This window comes from Spermophilus citellus (assembly GCF_964194105.1).
Source record: "Spermophilus citellus genome assembly, chromosome: X".
Classification (NCBI taxonomy): Eukaryota; Metazoa; Chordata; class Mammalia; order Rodentia; family Sciuridae; genus Spermophilus; species Spermophilus citellus.
Window position 1 is genome coordinate 108,397,344 of NC_138190.1, and position 18,727 is coordinate 108,416,070.

Sequence of the window (18,727 nt, forward strand, 5' to 3'; positions counted from 1 at the left end):
TGGGTCACTCTGAGCCAGGGCACCATCTTCCAGAAGGCCAAGGATGTGACCACTAAATCATTGTCAGAGCCTTTTGGTAAGACTTGTCCCCATCCCTGGCCATACTCATTGGATGCAGTATGCATCATAATAAGGAAGATAATACTCTTCCTGCAATGGACAGAAAAAAAGAGTTGCACAATTACTGCAGAGCCAGAGTGTCTATGAATGTACTCCTCTTGCTTCTCCTGTAGCCTCTTCCCTTTTCTTTGCTAATCATTTTCCTTGTATTCACGTTCTGTTCATCCAGGTCTTTGCAGAGAAAAGATATGCAAAGCCTCTAGATTATGGCTCCAGCAGAACAACAGAGAAACGATAAGTATTGACTACTTAGGTCCATTATATAGCACTGTGACAAAGACCATACACTTCTGACCCAGAAGACAGGATTTGAAATCCAGTTTCAGAACTTACTAGCTTTAAGACCTTGGGTAAAATCACTTAGCATTTATGTACCTCCATTTCTCCATCTGTCTAATAGAGACAATGAAATTATCTACCTGACAGGGTTTTCATAAAGGTTAAACAAGTACATATAACACCTTTAGAAGAGTAGGCAAAGCATGGTAGGTGCTATATGAATATTACCTATTGATATTTTTACTGGCTTTATTAAGACCTAATTCACATAAAACCATAAAAATGTGTCCATTTGAAGTATACAGTTAAGTACCTTTTAACATAGATTTGTGCGACCACCAACACAACATAATTTTAGCACATCTTCATCACTCCAAAAAGGAAACCTGTATTCAGTGGTGGCCACTTCCATCCCTACAGTCCGTCCATACCCTGCCAGCCCTAGGTAATCTATTAATCTGTTTTCAATCTCTATAGAGTTGCTTCTTCTGGACATTTCATATAAATGGGCTTACACAATAGGTGGTCTCTTGTGACTAGCTCCTCTCACTTATCATAACATTTTTAAGGTTCATCCAGTTCATCCATGGTATAGATTATCTTAGAACTTCCTTTTTACAGCTAAATGATAGTCTATGTATGGACATATCACATTTTGTTTATCCATTCATAAGCTGATTGACATTTGGTTTTTTTTTTCATTTTTGGCTGTGATGAATAATGCTGCTACGAACATTCACTTACAAGTTTTTGTGTGAAGATATGTTTTCAATTTGGTAGGGTGTATACCCAGAACTGGCATTTCTGGATTGTATGGTAATGCTGTGATTGATTGTTTTAAGAACTACCAAACCATTTTCCAAAGAGAGGTGCCATTTTATGTTCCTGCCAGTGGTGAGAATGAAGTTTCCAATTTCTTCACATCTTCACCAATATTTGCTATTTTATTTTATTATTATTTTTATTATGGACACCCTAGAGGGTGTGAAGTAGTATCTCATCATAGCTTTGGGCCACATTTCCATGATGGCTGGGGAGGTTAGGCATATTTTTATGTGCTTATTATAGATTTGTGCTCCTGTCTTCTTTGCAGAAATGTCTACCCAAATCACTTGAGTTATCTAACTTTTTAATTATTGGATTGTGACAATTCTTTATATATTCTGGATACAAGTCCTTTGCCAGATATTTGTATGTGAATGTTTTTGATCATTTTATGTGCCCTCTTTTTCATTTCTTTTTTTAAAAAAATTTTAAAAATATTTATTTATTTATGTATCTTTTTAGTTTTAGGTGGATACATTAGTTTGTTTTTATGTGGTGTCGAGGATCAAACCCAGTGCCTTATGCATACTAGGCGAACACTCTACCACCGAGCCACAACCCCAGCCCCTCTTTTTCACTTTCTTGAAGCTGTTATTATTAAATAAAAATTTACAACTTCATATGTGGTAAGAATAGACTGTATTGGAAATGATGAGATTTAAAATCAGTTGAGAGATAGCCTTAGGTACACTACCCTGCTCTATTGCTCTCCTTTGAAATTAAATCCCAAACAGATCAAGCTTCTACTCTGTGCCAGGCACTGTGGGGAATAAGATCTGGCTTCTATCCTCAAAGAGCTTACCAACTCAGGGGGAAGAGAAGGTGCAAACATGTGGAAACTTAAATAATTATAACATGTTTAAATAGCAGTTCAAGATCACAATAGAAAAGATGACACAAGGCACTGTGTGATTAATTGCCAAATAAATTGCATAAAAAATAATTGCTATGGGAACTCAAAGGAGGGAGAGAGCACTCGGGGCTGGGGTGGTCAGGGAGAGCTTTAAGGAGGAGGGATCTAAGCAGTCTATAATTGACTGCAGCCATGCCTGTGTAATACTAAACAAAGGCTTGGCGAGAAAAAAATATTGACACTGTTTGTGGTGAGGTTTCTTAATGATTAGATTGATACCACCATTTCATTTCATCCTCTGCGGAAACCCCCACAGTCCTACTTTCCCTATGAACACCTATGTGGCCTGTGTCTAGTCCAGAAGTTACCAATTAGCAATGTAACAAGCCACATCTGGCTCACAGATACATTTAGCTTGGCCCAATTAAGTATATATATAATTAGCTGCAAAATTTAATGGGTAAATTTCACATGAAATATTTATTTCCAGTTTCTCTAAAAATGTCAGAAGAGCTGGCAAGCCTGCATTAGAGAATGAACTCTCTAGGACCATGGTCAATTTCACCCTTCCATTTACTTGCAGAATTATCAGTTTGAGACTTTGCAGAATCATAGATCTTCGACTAAAAGGTATCTCAAGAGTGCATCCGTTTCCATTTCCTACCTTTGGGTATGTATGATATTATTACCCTTAATTTACAAAATATCAACTAAAACCCACAGAGTTTTCCCAAAATCACAGGACTATTGAAAATTTTAACTAAAACCCATGTTTTCTGCTTCTCAACTCCTCAGTGTTCTTTCACAATATGTCTTTCTAGTATAGATGCATACTGCTTAGTAGCATTCTTCTGGCACTTTCTAACCACTGCTAGTGCTATTGGACAGTTTTTTTTTAAATATTTTTTTAGTTGTAGTTGGCCACAATACCTTTATTTTATTTATTTATTTTTATGTGGTGCCGAGGATCGAACCTAGTGCCTCCCACGTGCTAGGCAAGCACTCTACTGCTGAACCACAACCCCAGCCCCTGTTGGACAGTTTTTGATAGGATAATTCTCTCTCAGATGACACTATAACATCCAGAGTGCAGAGGGGTCTACATCATGTTCTTCTGTAAAAGCCCATTGCTCAGAACAAAAAACTTTGTGTTGAATTGGACTCAGGAGATTATGTGTTGGCTTGTTGAGGGATGAGATTGTGAAGAGTTCACAATGTAACCTTCCAAACACCCAAGCTAAAATGTATTTATTGTTCAGAGACAAATATGTCCAGTACCTTTAAGAAGTTTCAGCATTTCATGACTTGGTTGGACAAGCTTCTTGAAGTACATAGACTGTTTAAAGGACAATAATCTTCACAAATTTCAGGCAAAGATTTTCATCCCAAATTAAATATATCAAAAGAAAGAATGAGTAATTTGTTTGCCAAAGAAGTTTTTTTTTTTTTTTTGTACTGAGGATTGAACCCAGGGTTGCTTAAGCATTGAGCCACATCTTCAGCCCTTCTTTTTAACATTTACTTTTAGTTATTGATGGACGTTTATTTTATTTGTTTATTTATATGTGGTGCTGAGGATCAAACCCAGTGCCTCACACATGCTAGGCAAGCACTCTACCACTAAGCCACAACCCCAGCCCCCTCCCCAGCCCTTTTTATGTTTTATTTTGAGACAGGGTCTTGCAAAGTTGCTTAGGATCTTGCTATGTTGCTGAAGCTGGCTTTGAACATGTGATACTCCTGTCTCAGCCTTGTGAGTCTCTGTGGTTACAGACATGCGCCACCCTTCCTGGTGTACTTTATATTTTTTTGGAGGTGTTGAGTGATAAAAGATGAAATAATGACAGGTGTATGGAAAGTGATTAAAACTTTTCCTTAGAAGATTAGTGATTTTTAATCTGAGGGTATATTAGACCCTACTGGAAGGCTTGCTAAAACACAGATTATTACATCACACCCTAGAATTTCTGATTCAATAATCCTAAAGTGAGTGAGGTGTAATAATTTGCATTTTTAACAAGTTCTGAGGTGATGCTGATGCTACTGGTTCAGGGACTACACTTTAAGAACTATTACCTTCGATTAATAAGAGTTACCAGCTAGAGAAACCTGAGATACTGCTAACAACTGAAATTGAAAAGAGTGTGGGGAAAGCATGTGGTATATGCATTCCGAACAGCATGGACTGGCCAGAAAACCAGAAGAGGTGGATTTCAGTGCTAGGGGTATCATATCTCCATAAGCAGTAAATACAGTTCTCCTGGTTCACTTGACTGGTATTTCTCAAGTTATGCACTGCAGAACTCTATAAGATGTTAATCGTTATCCAATGGACTAAAAAAAGATCCATAGTCAAAGAAGTTGGAATATTTTGAGTTAAATAAAATTGAACAGAATTCTTTACTGAGAGACTTCTCAGAGCCTTTAAAATGCTAGTAATGCACTACAAATCTCCAAGGAAAGAAAAAATATGTGGTATTTTATTTATTTATGCAGACTGTTCAAGCCAAATTGACTAAGGATTCCTTATTAACCCCTGGCATGGTTTATGTCCAGAATGCCAAAATATTTTATCAATGGGTGAGACTGATTATTACAGTGGACATTCTGCTACTTAGGTCTGTTGCAAGTTTACTTGCTCCCATGAAGATGAGTGTGACTGAAATTTATCATTCTCTAACAAGTGGTGGCATCCAGTAGCCTTAGCCAAAAAGGAAAAAGAAAGTCTCATGTAGCACATTTTAAAAAAAATCTAGAATACAGCATGTCCTCAGGGGTGTCCAATCTTCAAACTCAGAAAAGTATAAAACCTTATGTTGAGAGTTTGGGAAGAAAGGGGAAAAAGGGAGAAAGAGAGGAGGAAGGAAGGAAAAAAAGAAAGTCAGGTCTTTGTGGACCAAAGTTCCAACTGGAAAGAACAAGCTGAAAAGCCACAGACACATCCTGTGTTTATTTGATTCCTGGCTCTCAGAGAAAGTTTTGTTTCCCCAAGACACTGAGTCAGCTTGTTTGTTTACCACAGAGTATTGGAAGTGTGTTTGTACCCCCAATTAATCATTAGTTGCTTGCTTTCTTTCCCACTTGAACAAAATACAAACTTGAACTAATGGAGAAACATTGTAATTTGTGTATATCAGGATGCCACAAAATATTTACATTGATATATAGATACAATACATGTGTGCATTAAACAATTATTTGAAAAGAAACTGATGGGATTTAAGATTCAATGAACACATACCAAATCCTTACAAGGCACAAAAATACAGATGCTCCTTGGCTTACTGTGGGGTTATGTCTCATTAAATCCATCATTAGTGGAAAATATAAGTTGAAAATGCTTTTAATACATACAACCTACTGAACACTGTAGCTTAGCAACATGGTAGACTGTGGCTATCTGCCACTGCCTAGCATCACGAGAGAGTGTCTTAGTACATATTACTAGCCCCCAAAAAATCAAGCTTCAAAATCCAAAGTATGGGTTCTATTGAATTCATACTGCTTTTCACCATTGTAAAGTAGAAAAATTTAACCATCCTAGGTTGGGGACTATTTGTATTCTAATAACTCTGATTACCTATTTGATTATAGAGAAGAATGACCATGAGAACACCAGCACTGCTTTTAACCAAATTATTTGAGAAGCAGCAACTCAGAAGTAGCTTTTTAATCTTTTATCTTGAAATCAGATCTCAGGTATATCTGGAATCGATGTGAACCGAACATGCTCAAGGAGTCTCAGAGGAGTCCCCAAAGCTGTACACCCAAAAAGCACAGGGTTAAATAGAAGTCATACTTGCTGTTATATACCAAAATAAAAATAACTCTGTTGAGTTTTTAGATCATGTCTAGCTTTAGGAGGGCTTGAAATGTATTGACTAAATTGTCTGGTCACTCAAGCCAAGCAGCTGATTAATCCAGTTGAATGACCTTATCAAGAAGATGAAATTGGTTTTTCCCATAAGGGCTTTCAAGAAAGAAGCTTCTTGAGTTTCCCTTGTAAACCCTTCTTGTAGCATTCCCCTCTTTCTTGTGACTGTTGAAGGTTATTTACACTCCAGCTAACCTCAGTAGTGAAGAGCAGCTGGTTGCTACTGTCTATACCTACTTTTTGTCAACTGGAACAATGGCTATTCAGGGTAGACTCATCTTCAAAAGGAATATGGTTTATTCTGGGACTGGGAATGGAGACAATCATTTTGAAGCCTTTTCTATTTCTTTCCTTCTATGATTTTGGATTATTTTCTATTGATCTGCAGTTTTTAAAGGTGTTCTGAGAACTCTGCTCTTCTGGGATGCTTTTCAGTGTATCTATTGAGCTTTTCTGGGGGTTTACTTTCATAGAATAAAATTCCCTTGTTTGGTTTTCTCCACATTTATACAAAGGCCATGGCTGTCCATTCACTTGATTCAGAGTTGCAATTGAATAGTGTGTTAAGAGTGCATGTGATTGTCACATGGGCCCTGGAGTGCTGAATGCGTGGGCAAGTCTTTGTTTCCCCACCCAACATCCTCAGGCATACTACATCAGTCTAAGGTGAGTATAGATTAATAAGCCCTGACCCAGACTGAATGGTTCTCTGATAAGTGCTACACAACTGATGCTTTCTCTTTTCTCTATTTTTTTTATAGTAACCACAATTTTCTACACCATTGTTGCAATATTTCAGTACTTTAAAAAAAATTAGTTGTAGGTGGACACAATATCTTTATTTTATTTATTTATTTGTGGTGATATGGGCCTCACACATGCTAGGTAAGTGCTGTACTGCAGAGCCACAACCCCAGCCCTTTTTCAGTACTTTTAATGTACACATCTTGTAAACTCCTGTCTATGGCCTTTGCTCAGGCTTCAACTCTATGAAAGTGGCAGAACCATTTTGGAGAATGTCTTCTGTCATAATTTTTCCTTGGTTCTACCCTTTGCACTTTAAATGTCTGGTTGTTTCCATATATTCCCTCATAAAAAAGGCATCCAATTTGTCTTTAGTTGGGAAGCCATCTATATACCAGAGCTATAACATGTGCATTAAAAGGAAATACTATCAACCCTCTCACATCAGACACTCAGATGTTGGCAAGTAGAACTTGGACCAACAGCCTAGTCATTGAATAATATCATCTCCTTCTTTTCTATCCATCCAGATGTTTTGTCATCCCGCAGACATGGCTAATTTTTACCCATGATTTTGTCAAAGACTGATAAAAAGCTTTTCCTCTGATGAGCAGTTACCAATCAACTCTTTGTTCAGAAGAGAAAACAGATAATGTTTCATTTATAAAGACCAATAATATTGAATTAAAATAAAATGCCCATGAAAGTATATTTTACATTCTCATGAATCACGGATGAGTTTATTATGATCCATGCTTGCAGGAAAGAATGACAAATGAATTCATATTGATTAGACATTTAAAAGAACATGTCTAAAAATGACAGTGGCACATTAAAGATCAGGCAATTATTCATCTATCTGTTTCAAATTTATGTGGAAGAAAATGGGTCTGAAACCCAAAGTGTAGGAAAAGACTTAAGAGTTCAACTTTCTGCTACAATTTTTTAAGAAGCTAGAAGTTTACATTAATCCCTTCATAAGAGCTCCTGCAATAGTGCATTTTGAGTCTGCATTGGTTTGGAAATGTACAGTCAGATAATTGGGCCTGGAATACATCGACAGTACCCATGGTTTAGAGCAAAGTGACTCAGCTGAAATACAAAAATATTGGTCACTTCACCCCTCATAGGGGCTGAGAGGGCCTGGGGCAGTAAGGGCTTTTGGGTCTTAAAATATAGTTTTCAATGTGTTCTATAAATTAAAAAAAAAAAAAAAGCCGAGGAGCACTAAGGAAGCATCAACAAAAGAGATGATAGTATGGGGATATGTGAGTTTAAGTGTGTGAGCTGAGGTTGGAGGGGTTGTAGGCATATTGGGAAGCATATGGCTGAAGATATTTACAAGGGATTTCAAGGCCTTGGTTTGGCCTCCCCTCTAAAATTTCTTTATGGGGGTGTGTGCTCAAAAAACCTTGTTTCCTGGATTCAGATCCCTTATTTTTTTTATAATACAATTGTGCTTTTCTTTATTGTGGGTAGATCTTGAGATATAATGTTGCAAAGGGGAAAAAATCAAAACAATATTTCAAGATCTGAACAGGAATTTTTTTTCTTTTTGTTTTAATTTGGATCACTTTTGTACCATTTTCACATTGCCCCTTGATTCCCATCCTGCCTCCCAACAGAGACCACATGTCCTATGAAAACAGAGGAGCAGCAAAGAACTTAAAGAGGTCTGGATGTGAAGTCCAAGTGCCTGTGTTCAAATACTGGAATGATCACTAATTTGTTGGGTCATCTTGGACCAGTTGACTTCCATGAGCCTCACTTTTCTTACCTATGCATGGAGCTAGTAACAGTGCTTACCTCATAGTTATTACAGGGAATAAATGAATGAAGGCAGATAAAGCACATACCCCAGTGCCTGGTATAGAACAAGCACCCGCTGATCATCAAAATTATTGAGCAATTGCTATGTGCCAGGTGCTTTATCTTCCTCCTTGATCCATACAAAATCCCATAAGGCAGATACTATTAGTCCTTATCTCTGTTTTACAGGTGAGTGAATTCAAGGTGACACAACCAGGAAGAACAGAAACAAGGCTTCAAGCCCCTCCCCCATGGCTTCCAAGACCCATGCTTTTTGACTAAGTATCACTCCATCCATGCTTCTAAAGTTTTCTCTGCCACATTTAAATCTATGGCCAAGTCTTCAAAAGGGGATTCTTCTAGGAATCATTCTCCTTGTCTCCTCATCCTCCCTTTGGCCTTCCCTATGCCAAGAGCTGCCTTGGCACAAAGCTATACCCAAAGATAGGCTGGCTGGAGGAATAGAAGGCTCAGCCCCTTGCCACCCCTCCCTCATGCATCAGATCATGGTAGATGACCCACTTAACCTTTCCATGCTTCTGTCTCGTCAACTGGAAAATAGAATCTGCAAACTGTGACACCAGGGTTGCTTCTTTGACATTTTATTTAGCCTCCAGGGAGAGCAGGCCATCTATCTATATGTCCACTCAGCATATGTGGAGCAGTTAGGGGGCTGTGTTGCGTGCCAGTACTTCCAGATCTTGAGATATTAGGTGGGGCTTCTCCATCAAGAGCAGTTGCAGGGTAAAAAAAAATCTGCTTAGTTCAAGGGCTACTTCTTGGTAACTGTCAGTATGTGGGAAAATATTTGGTATGGAAGGTGAGGAATGGGTGTGGGTTTCTTCAGAGGATGCTTTGTTAGAATCAGCTGGAAAACTTTGGCATGGACTCAGCCCTGGCTTTTCTTATTGGATTTTTTCTAAAATTCCAGGGTGTCCCCACACCAGAGGATCTCTATCTTTAGGGTTTCTCTAGCCTAGTGAGGTGAATCAGGTCCTTTGCCTCAGGGCCCTTGTTAAGAGTTCCTTTGTGATCTGAATCAGCAAACTGTGACTCCAAGAGACCTCAGTTTGTCTCCCTTTTCTGTTTTCACCAGGATGGAAGACAGATTGTTTCCATTCTTCTCTCTTACCAATAGCAGTGCCCATTTTTGGAGGGCATATCTTGTACCTGGCACTGGGCTAAGTACTTTGCCTACATTTTCTCATTAATCCTTACAAAACCCTGTGAAAGAAGTACATTTTGTCATGCTCTTACAAAAAAGGACAGGGAAGCTCAGAGTATAGAGGTGACTTGCTCAAAGTCACAGTAAGTGGTAGAGCAAGGACTCAAATACAGTCCTAACTTTTGAGATAACCTATTTTCCCACCTTATTTCAACTACACAATCCCGTGTAGGTTTGAGGGAGAAAGACAGATGAGGGAGGCAGAGGGCAGTTTGCTTGTGACCTAAGGAGGTCCTACAATCTCCTGGTAATGAGGAATGGATGGGCCTAGGTGAATTGCTCTAGGAATGCAGCCTGCATGGATTTCAATGGTTCCTCCCAGAGGAGAGCTTCTGGTCTTCTTAGCTACTGACTACTGTGCAGATTATTTATTTATTTATTCATTTTGGTACTGGGGATTGAACCCAGGGGTGCTTAACCACTGAGCAACATCCTCAGGCCTTTTTAATATTTTATTTAGAGATTTAGAGACGGGGTCTTGTTAAGTTGCTATAGGGCCTCACTAATTTGCTTAGGGTGGCTTTGAACTCGTGATACTCCCATCTCTGCCTCTGAGCCTCTGGGATTACAGGCCTACACCACCATGCCCAGCTGTAGCAGAGGTCTTAAAAAGAGAGTTCCAAAGTACTTAGCTTGGGGTGGCGCCTACCTCCAGGATCTACGGAAGAACTTATCAAAGAACACTTTAGCCTTTCAAACAGAAAAGTACAGTGGAAAGAACATAAGAGAAGTGAAGTGGATACTTGTCATTTTCTGGCCATAGAATATCTAAATGTTTTTCTTATACTTAAGAATCCTGATTGGTCTGTTTGATGCCCCCTCTACCCACCAGCGCTGAGTCAAAGTGCTGGGCCTGGTATCCACTCTTAGCTATACATATTTGGTGTCTGAATGAATGGGTTCAAACCCAGATCTGACTCTAAAATGTATGCTTTAATAATGTATCATGAAAAATTTCAAACACATATGAAGTTTATAGAATATTATAACGGATCCCTGTGTACCCATCACCCATATTCAACAGCTATCAAGATTTTTCCTATCTTTATCTATTCCCCTTTCTTTTTCTTTTATGTTTTGCCTGAACATTCTGAAAGAAATCACAGGCATTATATCATTTACCTCTATGTGCTCAGTATTCACATCAAAACAATTAAGGATATTTCTGTATATAATGACAATACTATTATCACCCCAGAACAAACTAACAGTAATTTCTTTAAAATCATGCTTTTGAGTACCACACTGTAGCCCCTCCATGCTGCTGTTTTTCCCAGCCCCCAGTAGGAAGCATTCCTTGAACATCTGCTGTTGTATCTCTGCAGAGAGAGAATTGCATTTTGATGTACACTGGGTGCTCACAATGTACTCTTTTAGGTAAGCAGGGGGCCAGACTCCCCTCTCCCTGCTTTACAAAGAGAATGAGAGACACAGAGCTATTAAGTGCCTTGCACAAGGTCACACAGTCAATTAGTGGCTGATGAATGGAACTCAAGTACCATGGCTGGGTCTATACAGCCCCAAACACAATTTGCAAGGAAATTAAGTGAAGGGACTCCTGTCCTGGGGATGGTACTGCATGGTTTCTGTTGCTGTTGAAGTCATTGCCACTTAGCCTCAAGCAAATCCTTTCCCTGGGACAGTCTGATAATGGTCCATTAGGACAGACTGATTGATGGGATCGCTTGGACTTCTATGTTTGTTTACCCCCATCTGACTGGATTGAAGCTGCTATGTACAAGCAGGCCAGTGACATCCTGAGCTCTTCTCCTCTTCTTTCCTTGTTCCTGGAGCTGATTCTAGGGACATCATTTCTCACCTCTTTCTGGCCTTGGACTTGTTTTCTCTCAGTGTAGAAGGCTACCAGAGTACTCACAGGTCAGGAGAGGGCAAACACAAGAAGCAGCAGGACTAGCTTAGCTGCTTTTCTGTTCTTGCCCCGTTACCATCTCAAAGTGTTCTTAGGTGCCGGGCTCTCTTGAGCATGACCTCCATGTCTAATTCTGCAGACTTCTAATTCACTGACCACCCACCCAAATTTTCCAGATAATACTCAGAGCCTTGCATCCCCAAATGGAAACTAGATAGTAGAAAGAAAGAATCCTTGCTGTTATCTGATGGAAGTCTGATCAGTCTAAGCCCAGCTCAGGAAACAGAATCACTGAGTATTTAAGGGAGAAGGAATTCAATGTGGGGAATTGGTTATACAGGGAATGATAGAGCTGCCATGCCAAGAGGGGGACAATGAAGCAACCTGGAGACTGATCACTGCAGGGAGCTTCTACTGCTACTACACTAGAACCTCTGGGCTGGGCCATTTGGTGGAAACTGGGGCCACAGTAACTTGGTCACTAGTGCCAGAGCCACAAAAGAGAAACAGTCACTGCTACGGACAACACAAGAGGCTGAGAGGGAAGGAGAGAAATACCCTGATTTCTCTTTTCTTGTTTTCTAATGTCCTATCATTACATTCCATTGGCCAAAACCAGGAGAGGCTGGGAAACAACCCTTAGTGTTCAATCTTCCCCACCCACTTCTCTCCTATAACAGACAACAGAGAAGGAAAAAGAAAGAAATAGATGTGGGGGTCAGATGGGCTTTGAGACAGCACAGATATCCTCCTACCCAACATATTTGAATCATCACACTGTATCTGGAAACAATGCTTTGGCCCAAAGGTATGATTCTAAAACTGACAAGAAGACTTTTAGGTATGAGGATGTGGAGTGGAGCATGAACCTACTTCCTTAACTATCTACGTGCAAGTCTCACTATCCAGATTCTACTACAGTTCTCTTCTTTCATTTCTCCTGCATGGTCCACCTACCCCCATCACCACCAAGCAGACTCAGAGTCCAACAAAGAGAGGCAGACAGTCACACCTTGCTTTCTGGCAAAGTGTGACACATTCATTGGCTCCCAGTCTGTGTAAAAACCAACCTCGCCTGCAGGGCTACAGCTTGGCAGCAAGGTTGTCAATGTCAATGCTGCCAGGTGTTCTACAGGTTTGAATGTGTAGGTGAAGGGACCTGCCTTGGAGGAGAATTTAAAAAAAAAGGAATCAAGCTATATACTTTCCCACGCCTTATTTAATTTACTCTCCACAATTCCTCGAGGCAGTTTCCTTCCTGCCCATTTTTCAAAAATAAACTTTTAATTCTTATAACAATTTTGGATGTACAGGACAGTTGCACAGACAGTACAGAGAATTTCTGTGAGTCCTTTACTTGATTTCCCCCAATGTTAACATCTGTTATGTAACCTTCTTATGTCTGCTTTTACAAATGGACACTGGGGCTCAGAGAGGTTAATTGACTTGCCAAAGGTTACAAAGTTAGAACACAGAAGAAGAAACAAGCATAAACCCAGGCAGATCTTATTGCATCATACAAAGTTGAATTATTTATTATATCATATTGTAATATTATTGTTATAAAATTGTTATATTATCTCATTATATGGGAAGTCACTCTCCATATCTGGAACTCTTCATCTCACCTCCTAGTTGAGTTGCAAGCACTATCATAGAGCACTTCTTCTGCAGAGCCATAGAATATTAGAACTGAAAGGTACATCTGAGACCATTTAGTTCAGGGAAGGCAAACAAGCTTCATTTCATTTGCCAAATTTAATTGAGCAATAGAAATAATTTGGAACCTGGTATCTAGAATGATTTTAGGTCTATGTCTTTGTTCATTAGGAAAGAATGCTGTGACTGATTATCGATGCCTGCTATGGATGCTGAAGAGGAGAGTGACACAGCCCATGTTACCCATTAGCTATCACTCAGCAAATCTCCTCATTTTGTAGACAAGGTTTCTGCAAGGGAACAATGCCTTTGACTCATTAGTGGTACAGCTAAGAACAGAACTTAGGCTCCTTATTCACAGTCTGCTTTATTATAGACTCATGATAACAATAGTAATAATAATCACCATTTAATGAGTGTTGACATGCTAAAACACACTTGCTGTTTTTGCATCTTACTGTTAATCCTCCCAACAATCTCAAAAAGTAGGTGATTTGAACTCTTTTAGTAACACAGAAACTTAGGATAGGTTAAGTTCAAAACATACATAAGGCTCATAGTGAGCAAGTGGTAAAGGTAGAATTTAAACTGAAGCTGGCTCCAAAGCTTCAACTCTGGGCTCTCACTTCTTACAAGTACAACCTTGAATTTGTCCTCACATTCTATAGCATGTGAAAATGAAGATTGTCCCAATGATTTGGTTAAGGCTAAAGTGAAATGAAAATCATTTTTGTTCTTACTAATTTTCTAAAAAAGATTTGCTTGCAGGTCCTTACCTAGGTGGAAGTGATTTCTTCGGGCTATTTTGTATTCTATGTGTTAAAAATTGACATGTTAGGAGAGCTGACGTGAAAGGTGACCTAGTTCACTTACAAATAAATGATTAATATAACCTCATTGTGTCTCACACATGGGAGGTGCAGAAAAACAAGAGGTCAGACAATAAAATCCATGCAGTATGAGACCATAGTGTGGGATGACCATGGATGAGTCAGGGAGAATCAGAAGATAATTAACTAAGAGATAGTTCTATGGAGTCTAAAGATAATGAAAAAACATTCCTTCTATAACCTAAAAATATCTGACATTATTAGCAAAGGCAATGAATAGATAAGGGAAAGAGGTGAGTTAATTAGAATTATTAGATACAACATTTTAAAGAAATTGATAGGGATCAAATTTCAAAGGGAAGGCATTCAATTCAACCAACTTCATTAGAGCAATTTGACATTGATTAATGACATGGTATATGCGTAGCTGTGGCCTATGTACTTAGGAAAGTTGTTAAACGCCTATGCTCTTCCTTCCTGACAATCTACTGAATAAATAACCAAGTTTTGATAAGGTACTAACGAATTTCTCATGCATAGATATAGGTGCAACATACAAACTTGCAATGGCAAAATAGTAATCTATGCCATCTTATACATGTTTTGCATGCCTGATATTTCTGTCAGGTTAACTGTTCAAACAACATGGGAGTATCAGTAATGGCAAACCCATTAATTATCTACCTATATTCATTTTGGTTACCAAAACTAATCTAAACATAAGAAATCTTTTTCTTAGTGGCTCCAGTATGGCCTTCCTTACTATTCTCAGTCTTTTATGATTGCTTAATGTCCATGTTGTACTGGTTATGATAATTTTTTTGACTGGGGATTGAACCCAGGGGGTACTTAACCATTGAGCCACATACTCATCCCTTTTTATATTTTATTTAGAGACAGGGTCTTGCTTTGTTGCTTAGGGCCTCACTAAGTTGCTGAGGCTGGCTTTGAACTCATGATCCTCCTGCCTCAGCCTCCAAAGCTGCTGGGATTACAGGTGTGTACCACCATACTCGGGTGATTATTATAATTTTGAATATCATTTCACTCTACTCAGAGCCATCACTAATAATACTCTACCCTTTCAAACTCTTCCACCAGAGTAATTGATCGCCAGAGTCCCCACCATATCCTGAATTCAGCATTTAGCTCCACATGAACTGCCATGTTTTGTTCCTTAACATGCTATTCCTTTTTCCTCTTACACATTTTTTCCTTGTCTGCCTGAAAATTACTACTTGTCCCTTACATTCTCTATGAAATATTTCTCCTGTGAAGCTTTCTTAATATCTTCAGTCACTCTCACAGTTCTCCCAGATTGATTATAATGTATTGTATTTGTATGGCAATGTTTGTTGGATCTTTGCCCATATGCATGTGAATGGATAGTAATATTTTTATCACAGGACTGGATATGTTATTACCAGATTGGGTTTATTATAAAAGTGAGTCCCACCACCACCCCGTGTACTCTCCTATTCTCTTACCATTCCACCTTCTGCCATGGGATGATACAGAAAGAAGGCCCTTACCAGATAGAAACCCCTTGGTTGTAGACTTCCCAGCATTTGAAACTGTGAGCAAATAAATTTCTATTCATAATAAACTACTCAGTTTGTGGTATCCTGTTTTAGCAACACAAAATGAACAAAGAGAAAAAAAATGGTACTGAGAAGTAAGTGGAGTTATTGCTATCACAAATACCCCAAAATGGGGAAACAGTAATGGACCTGGGTAGTGGGTAGAAGCTGGAAGAATTTAGGGGAATAAGTTGGAGAAAGCCTAGATCATCATATATGGAACAATAACGGCAGTTCTCATGAAGGCTCAGAAGAAAAGAACTAGAGGAAGAGCCTAAGCCTTTTTAGGAAATATTTAAGTCATTATAATCAGAATGTTGGTAGAAATATGGACAGAAAAGGGCATTTCTGATGAAGTTTCAGCTGGAAATGAGGAACAAGGTATTGAAAACGGGAATAAAGGCCATTCTTGTTACACAGTTGCAAAGAATTTGTCTTAATTGTGTCATGTCCAAGGTCTTTCTGGAAGGCAGAACTTAAAAGTGATGGACTAGGATATCTGGCAGAAAAAAAAAATCTAAGCATTAAAACATTCATGTGCTGAATTCTTTTGACCTCTTATATTGAAAAATAATTTAAAGATGGAATTCATAACTAAAAGGGAGGCAGAACAGAAAGATTTGGAAAACTCTCAGCCTAGCCATGTAAAGAATAAAATTCAAGTTTGGGAGAGAATACTAAGCAACTGTTTGCTAAATAGGTTAATATGAATAGAAGGAAGCCAGGTTCTATTCATTAAGACAGTGGAAGGCCAGGCACAGTGGCACACACTGTTAATCCCAGAAACTTGGGAGGCTAAAACAGGAGGATCAGGAGATCAAAGCCAGCCTCAGCAATTTAGTGAGGCCCTAAGCAATTTAGCAAGACCCTGTCTCAAAAAAAAAAAAAAAAAATATATATATATATATATATATATATATGGGGCTGGCATTGTAGCTCAGTGGTAGAACACTTGCCTCACATGTGTAAGGTACTGGGTTCAATCCTCAGCACCACGGTAAAAATAAACAAAGATATTGTGTCCATCTACAGCCATATATATATATATGGCTGGGGATGTGGCTCAGTGGTTAAGTGCTCCTGGGTTCAAACTCTGGTACAAAAAAGAAACCCAGGCAGGCCGCTCCAGACTCCAAGCTCTTAACTCTGGTCTGCCTCATCCCACTCCTCCTCACTGTCATCTCCAGGGGTGAAAGCTTGGTCAGGCCACTCTCCCTGTAGTGTGCTCTCCTATGGCCAGACAATACCTCTGACATGTGATTTGAGGGAAACAAAGCTAGACTCAAGACATGTCCAAGTTACACAGAAGGCAGATTGGACATTGAAGCTTCTCCAAAGCCTGTGTTTATCCACACTTACATCATACTTCTAAATGCCTCTTGATACATGTATGTCTGGAGTAGAGAAATAAAAATGTAAGAAAGAAAGAGTTGTGTACTTCACATATGTTAGCTGTTTTCTATTCTTGTATAAAAAAATAATCAATGATCTTATCAGAAAAACAAAATAAAACATTTATAGTAAAAAAAAAAAAAGAAAAAAGGCAATGCCATTTCAGAGATCTTTGAGGCAAGTTATGACTTTGAGGGCAAGATTTCCAGAGATCTGTCCATGGAACTTCAGAATTTGCCACCTTGGGACTTTTCTCCTCACATGCTAGCATAGCACACCTCAGGCTGCCCCGGATGTGGTTCAAATGGACCCAGGCACATCCTGCCACAGTTCTAGAAGTTATAAGCAGTAAATTTGCTGGCATCCATGTGGCACTGAATTTGCAGATGCACAGTACACAGGAGGTCTCTACCTAGATTTCAAGGGTGTACTGGACATCCTAGGTGCTCAGAAAGAAATTCATCACAGGGACAGAACCACAGCTGACAGCCTCCACCAGGGCAATGCCTAGTGGAGCCAAGGTCATGTCAGAGAGCCCAGAATTGTAAAGTCCCCAGTGTGTAACACCAGCCTAGAAGACCTTCAGGCATGAGACTCCAACCCATGGTAGCTGCTGAACATGTTAAGCCCAGCAAAGCCATAGAGTGGGCCACCCAACACATTAAATGCCCAGACTTCCCAGTGTGTTCAGGAGGTGGCATGTGGAATAAAAGACTATTCTGGAGTCTTAACATTTAAAGTTGCTCTGTTGGGTTTTTGGACTTGCTTGGGGCCCGTTATTCCTTTCTTATTGCCTGTTTCTCCTTTTTTGGAATGGGACTGTATATCCCATGCTTGTCCCACCATTGTCTTTTGAAACCACAGAACTTTGTTGGATTTTGCAGGCTCACACATGGAGAGGAATTAGCTTCAGGATGAATTATGCCTCAAGTCTCACCCATATCTGATTCAGATAAGACTCTGGACTTTTGAGTTGGTGCTGGAGTAAGTGAAGACTTTGGGGTTATTGGTATATAATGAACATATTTTGCATGTGAAAAGGCCATGAACTTAGGGAGCCCTGGGTGGAATGTCTTGGGTTGAATGAGACCCTCAAAGCTCATGTGTTAGCCTCTATGATAACTTGTTAGATTGTTGATGGAAAAAAACATTTTTAAGACATTGGTAAATTCTTTTCTTTATATAAGAACACTTCAGATGTGTAAGAAGGAAAGAGCTGATTCCATGGTCCCACATGGAATCTGAAGGTACCAAGAAGGCTCACTCTGTCTACAAATCTTGCCCTCACCTTTTTTTTTTTTTTGGTCGTTGTTATCTGTGAGTGATGACCCTGAACTACCCTCAATCCACAATTTCCTTGAGTCAAATTGTAAGAGGTAGTCTGGCAGGGGTGCCCAGTAAGGCAGGCTTATTATTTATATCTCAGCTCAGATTCCTTTATCACAGACTTTCCTGTCAGGGAGAGGAGAGGGAAGGGTTCCAGGAAACTCACTCCCCAAGGAAGAGAGAAACTGTGTAAGCAGGGGTGGGGCATGGAGGTGGGGGAATCAGCTGACTGAGGGCTGTGTCTCCAGATCAATTTTGCCTAGGGTGGGCCGAGTGTGTTGCAACAGATGTGTGCTTTGGAATCACCAAGGTTGGGAAGCCAGGCCTAGAAGGGAGTGGTT

At 39.4% G+C, this 18,727-nt stretch overlaps 1 protein-coding gene across 1 annotated transcript in view; it reads left to right on the forward strand.

Annotated features, from left to right (window-relative positions):
* The first annotated feature begins 2,670 nt into the window (after positions 1-2,670).
* Positions 2,671-18,727, forward strand: part of RTL9 (retrotransposon Gag like 9) — a 69,839-nt gene continuing 53,782 nt past the window's right edge. The window contains exon 1 of the mRNA XM_081276976.1: positions 2,671-2,747. The gene's annotated coding sequence lies outside the window, so the exon portion shown is untranslated. The remainder of the gene's footprint in view (positions 2,748-18,727) is intronic.